Source organism: Trichechus manatus, unplaced genomic scaffold, assembly GCF_000243295.1.
Source record: "Trichechus manatus latirostris isolate Lorelei unplaced genomic scaffold, TriManLat1.0 scaffold00442, whole genome shotgun sequence".
NCBI classification, from domain to species: Eukaryota; Metazoa; Chordata; class Mammalia; order Sirenia; family Trichechidae; genus Trichechus; species Trichechus manatus.
Genome location: NW_004444378.1, coordinates 35,637 through 41,764, shown reverse-complemented (window position 1 = coordinate 41,764; position 6,128 = coordinate 35,637). Strand labels below are relative to the sequence as shown.

At 41.0% G+C, this 6,128-nt stretch overlaps 1 pseudogene; it reads right to left on the bottom strand.

Annotated features, from left to right (window-relative positions):
* Positions 1-3,640: 3,640 nt before the first annotated feature.
* On the bottom strand, positions 3,641-4,294 carry LOC101342729 (immunoglobulin kappa variable 3-15-like; annotated as a pseudogene).
* Positions 4,295-6,128: the final 1,834 nt, after the last annotated feature.

Genomic DNA, 6,128 nt, shown 5'->3' with positions numbered 1-6,128 from the left:
AACAGATGCTCCAGATAAAAGACGAAGATTGTCACTTTGGAATAAAAGTACCACAGACACATCCCCACACGCAGACCACTATCAAGAAAGACACTTTCAATTCATAAAAAACTACAGAATGATAGAAAGTAAAATAAAGGGGGAAATATATATATGTACATATATACCATAAAACAAAAGTAGATTAGCTCTAATATTGTCCAAAATATCTGTACTTTAAGTTATGAAACCTTTCTTGCTGGAAAATATTCAGCTCATGATTATAACACGTTCAGTCATTCATGGTGATATAACAGTTTTAAATTTTATATACTTAATAACAGAAACTCAAAATACATAAAGCAAAAAGTCACAAAACTGCAAGGAGAAAAAAACACAATCATAGAAGAAAGGATGTATTAACAGGAAGAAATTAATAAGGACATGGAATTTGAAGAACATGCAGGGAAAAGAAGGACAAAAGATTTTAATAACAAGACCAAGAAATGACTTTATGAGTGTGTAGAGCTTAGCACATCCACTTCTAGAACACACATTTTCTTCAAGCACATGTGGAACCATACAAACGTTGATCTATGCTGACTCACAAAGCAAATCTGAACAAATACCCGAGCACCGAAACAAAAAGAGAATGTATTTTCTGACCTACACACAATTAAATTAGAGATCAATTAAAAAAAATAAAAGGAATTATAAAACATCCATATGTTTCTAAATCAATAAAAACACATTTATGCTCCACTTCTGATACAGCCAAACAAGTACTGACAACACAGAATATCCCACAGATTGAAATTCTGGACAAAATTCAAAAAGCAACTACATAAAGGCACCAGATTGTGAACAAAGCCATTTAGATTCTGGAGGAGAGTCACCAGTTGGGAAAAGAGAAGTTTAATAAGAAATTGTTAATTTATGATAAAAGAATACTGTAAGACATAAGAAAATTCTGCATGTGACACTGGGACTGAAGGAGCCCTAGACACTGTGTACAAAGGTTGGCGTTCAGATCGAATTGGACAAAGTGAAGTTGTACACACTGGATTGCAGAGAAGTTCACTGGTTTGCACAGGCCAGAGCTCGTCTGCAGTCACTTAACAAGGAGGAAGTCTTCCTCCGGGGCACAGAAGGACATAGGAGAACCACAGCCACTGGTGAGGCATGTCCACGTGCAGAGGGAGTGAGGATATCTGAGAGGGCAGAACATCTGGAAAACACAGTGCCTTGTTAAGAGGGCTGTGGGAAGGTGAGCGATCACCAGACTGGGAAAAGGCTGCAAAGCTGTCAAGTGACCATGTGGTCTGTGCGTGGATGGGACAGAGAACCACAAAATGTCCTCACTCCCACACCACTGAACGACCATGAAGTCAGGAAAGCAACTTTCTTCTGCAACAACCCTCCAACATGCTTCATGAGAATTAAATAAGTAAAGCATATCATAAATATTCATAGTTATATGTATCAAATATCAAAGTAATAAAAACTAGGCTAAGGTTTGAAAAATGTCTATTTGATTTGGAAATTAATGATCCATGGCTGACCTTCATTATATGGTGGGTGAAAAGGCAAGATGGTGCAGAGTATTCAAGAGAAAAATAAAGGTAAAGAAATGGAGGCAAAAAAAAAAAAAAGAAAAATATAGGAAAGGTCAGTGGCTAGAAGATTCGTGAGGTTTGAGGATATATTTTTAATGAGACTGTAATGGGCTAAATGATGACCCTCAAAGATATTAGGTTCCAATACCTGAAATCTGTACTTCTAACTTTATATGATGAAGATTCTGCAGATAGGATTAATGTAAGGGCCTTGAGATGGGGTGATTACCCTGGATTATCAGGGTGAGCCCTAAAATGTAATCACATGTACCGTATTATAAAAGGAAGATTTAGTCTAGACAAAGAAAAAAATGGGACCTGAAAATGGAGCAGAGGGAGATTTAAAGATGCTGGACTTGAAGACTTAGGTGATGCAGTCACAAGCCAAGGAATGCTAACAACAAGCAAAGTTAGATGAGGAAGAAACAGGTTCTCTCCTGGAGCCTCAGGAGGGATCATGACACTGCCAACACCTTGACTTCAGGCTTGTAATATTGATTTCAGAATTCTGGGCTTCAGAAATGTGAGAGAATAATTTTTTGTTGGTGTGTTTTAAGCATACAAGCTTGCGGTAATTTGTGACAGCAGTCACTGAAATTAATACACTAATAAAATCTGAGAAAAAAGAACCATGTATATAGCAGAGATAAAAAATAGCATTAATGGTAGCATTCAACTATTTTTATACACCAGGTATGGCTCAAAGCATTTTATGTGTATTGACTCATTTGCTTCACAACAAACCTACAAAATAGGTAGAATTATTATACTCATTTTACATACAAAAATCCTTGGCACTGAATAGTTGAGTAACTTACTCAAGGTCACATGGCTAAGAAGGGTCAGAGATATATGAAAAAAATGGATACCTGAGGGATCAAGGTCATGGGAAATATGTACTCATTTAAAGATGGTTAGGATTACAGATGACAGAATTGGCTGCAAACAGACTAGAATGACTGAGAGAGATGAGTTTCCTTCCTTGCTTATTTTGTGTTAGTTTGCTTTCAAAGACAAGGCAGCACTGAACAAAAGAACTGAGGTAGGACTGCAAAAAGCACAATCAGAAGACACTAAGCAGAAAAGCCTGGCTTGAACGGAGGGTCCAGTAGGGAGAGAGACAAACTAGGGTTTATGGTGGAGGTTTTAAATCTGAAGGGAAAGCTCCCAGATCTGAGAATAATAGCAGAGAAAGGAGGAAGGGAAAGAGTCTGGGAATGGTTTAAAAAGTTGAGTTTAAAGTCAAGAAGACACAGGGAAGTGGTAGATGATCCCTCAGGGTATAAAATCATTAGATCTTACCCAGCAGTAGGGAGAGCTGGAGACTTGCTTCGATCAGTCATGAGCATCTATCTGTATGGGGCATGCTTACAATGTTCCTGACAACATTAGAGCAGGGTCCATGGGAGGGTACGGTGGGGAGAATAAGGATCCCCCAAAGGTGTTCATGGCCTGATCCCTGGAACTTGTGAACACCTTACCTTACATGGAAAGAGGACCCTGAGTGTGTGATTAGGTTACGGACCTAAAGATTGGGGGATGGGGGGCATCGCTTGCATTTTGCAGGTAGGACCAAAGTAAGTCCATAAGTCCTTAAAGCAGAGAGCCTTTCATGGATGTGGTCAGCTAGCTGTAAAAATGGAAGAAGCATCAGAAATGCGGTGTTGCTGGATTGAAGATGAAGGAGGAGGGTCATGAGCTAAGGTATGCAGGAGGTCTCTAGGAGGTAGGAAAGCCAAGGAAACAGATTGTCCCCTAGAGCCTCCAGAAGGAGCACAGCCCTACCAACACCTTAATTTTGGTCCTGTGAGATCTATGTCAAAATTGTAACCTAGAGAACTGTAAGATAATAAACCTGTATGTTCTAGTCAGTAGGTTTGTTGTAATTTGTTACAGCAGCCACAGGACATTAACAAACAGAATTAGTTTGTATTGTCCTCCAGGGACCTTCCACAGCAGAAGATCAAAGAGAGCAAACCCCTTAACTGACTCCTGAGCCCTGCAAACCTCTCCGTGCATTAGTCAAGAGACACAGCCTCTCGAGTTCACAGAGGAAGTGTGCAAGACCAGGACCTGTGGGAGGAATCAGCTGCTGCTGCAGAGACTCCGTGACACATACTCTGGGGAGGAGGATGAAGCACTGTGGGAGCATAGCTAAGATACTGCTGACAGTAATAATCTGCCACATCATCAGCCTGGAGGCTGCTGATGGTGAGAGTGAAGTCTGTCCCAGACCAACTGCCACTGAACTGATCAGGGACCCCAGATGCCCGGGTGGATGCTGAACGGACGAGCAGCTTAGAAGTCTATCCTGATTTCTGCTGGTACCAGTCTAAGGAACTGCCCACACTCTGACTGGACTTGCAGTTGATGGCGACCATTTCTCCTGGAAATTCAACCAGAGAGGCTAGAGACTGGGTCATCACAATGTCCCCACTGGCACCTGCAATCAGAGTGGACAATTACCATACACTCATATATTAGGTCCACACATTTAAAAACATATTGTTCATGATGTGTTTTTGTATAACATCACATGTGTAACACAGTCTGTTTAGGTAATAAACATTGTTTCACTCTGCATCTAAGATCATTTTTCCTCATCACAAAGATATCACTGCATGCATGGAAGTGCTTTTCTATCTCTCACCTGAGACCCAGAGCAGCAACAGGATGAGGAGCTGGCTCTGTGCCATCATTGCTGTGCTGTTACCCTGCGTGATACAGCTCAGTTCACACTAAGGAGAAGAAGCCCGTTTGTAAAGCTCTGATCAGCCAGCCAGGATCCACAGGGGCCTATGCAAAGTAGACAGTGGTTATGGGAACAAATGGCATGGGCAATGAGTTGTGGAGTGTGATAGTTAAGATTGTGTGTCAACTTGGCTGTGCCATGATTCTCAGTGTTTTAATGTAATCACTCCCATGATTGAATATATAGTGAGTAGCCAATCAGATGAAAGGGAGTTTCCTTTGGGGTGTGGCCTGTATCTGAATATAAGCAGACGTTCTGGCTTTTTGCTCTCTCTGGATGCTGCGGCTGCCTCCTGTTGCCTGAACTCCAGTTCTTGGGACTTGAGCTGTCAGCTTATCTGCCAAACTTGGGATTCATCCATCTGCACAGGCTGTGAGCGGGAGCCCTGCTCTCTGACCTGCTGATCTTCGGCTTGCCAGCTTCTGCAGCTGTGTGACATGGAAGAGGCCTCTACCCTGATCCACGGACTTGGGATGTCCTAGCCTCTACAATTGCATGAGCTGTTTCCTTGATAAAAATCTCTATATATATATATTTATACAGTTTACTTGTTTTGCTTCTCTAGAGAACCCAGCTTAAGACATGGAGGTATATAATGTAAACAAAGAGTCAAAAATATTATCTCAAAAAAGGGACTGTTTGATTATGAAATATGCACATCTTGATTTAGAAATAGAAATTTCAAAAAGGCCAGAAACTGGTTGACATATAAAATTTATTTTTAAAATCAATAGCATTCTCTTACACAACCTACAACCAACAAAAGAATCTAAAAAAGACACTATTTTACATTGAAAAAAGATACATATACATTTCATTCCATGTATATAAGGATAAATATACATTATATGTAAATATATGTCTCCTTATAAACACTCAACACCTTAAAAGACACTTGGTAGGGAGTTTTGGATTTTTGTAAGCAAGAAATATTTTAGTAATAAAGCTAGTAGTCCTGAAGGCAACTAGGATTCGGCAAATACATGAGCTTGGGACCTAGAGCCATGCAGAGGCCAGCAACGCAAAAGTGGGAGCCAGAGCCCCTCCATGTGGGAAGTTCTGAGGGAGATCATCCTGCATTAACCTGGGAGCCCTGGAGTCTCCGCCATCATGATAAGAACAAACTGCATCATTACTGAACCTTCTTCTTTCAGCTTCTGGGAACTGCAAGGAGATCTGCCTAGGTTTTGTTGCAGAAGTGGAGAGGAGAAGAGAAAGGAAGAGGGTGTTAATTTTAAGTTTTACCTGAACCCTGTGATATTGACAAATAGCCACAGTTAAAGAAATCTCCCCACCCTTTGTGTTCAGGAAAACAGTTCGCTGCAAATATCCATCCTTCCCATAGGACTTAGATAAGACTTACAGCTGCCCCTTCGTTTACCTATGACAAGGCCTGACACAGGGCCTCCAAATTCCTTCCCTTGCCTCATAAATGAGTAACTAACTGCTTGTCCCCGATGATCAGCCGGGACAAAGTACTTGTTAACCAAACTTTGGTTAAGCTTTTCTCCTTCCCAAACTCCCTGAACTTTGGCCCACCCTCAGCCTGAGCCAGTATGCCACCCCTTTTTAAGGGCCACTCTTGGGGATTTGACAGCTGTGTAGCCTTCAGTATGGATTACACCTGAACATACAGAAAACAAAAATCTTCACAATTGGTCCAATAAAGAACACCATGATAAACTGCTAAGAAATTGCAGTTGTCAAAGATATAATTCTACCTGGCTCCACAATCAAGCCCATACAAGGAGCAGTCAAGAAATCATATGACATATTGCATC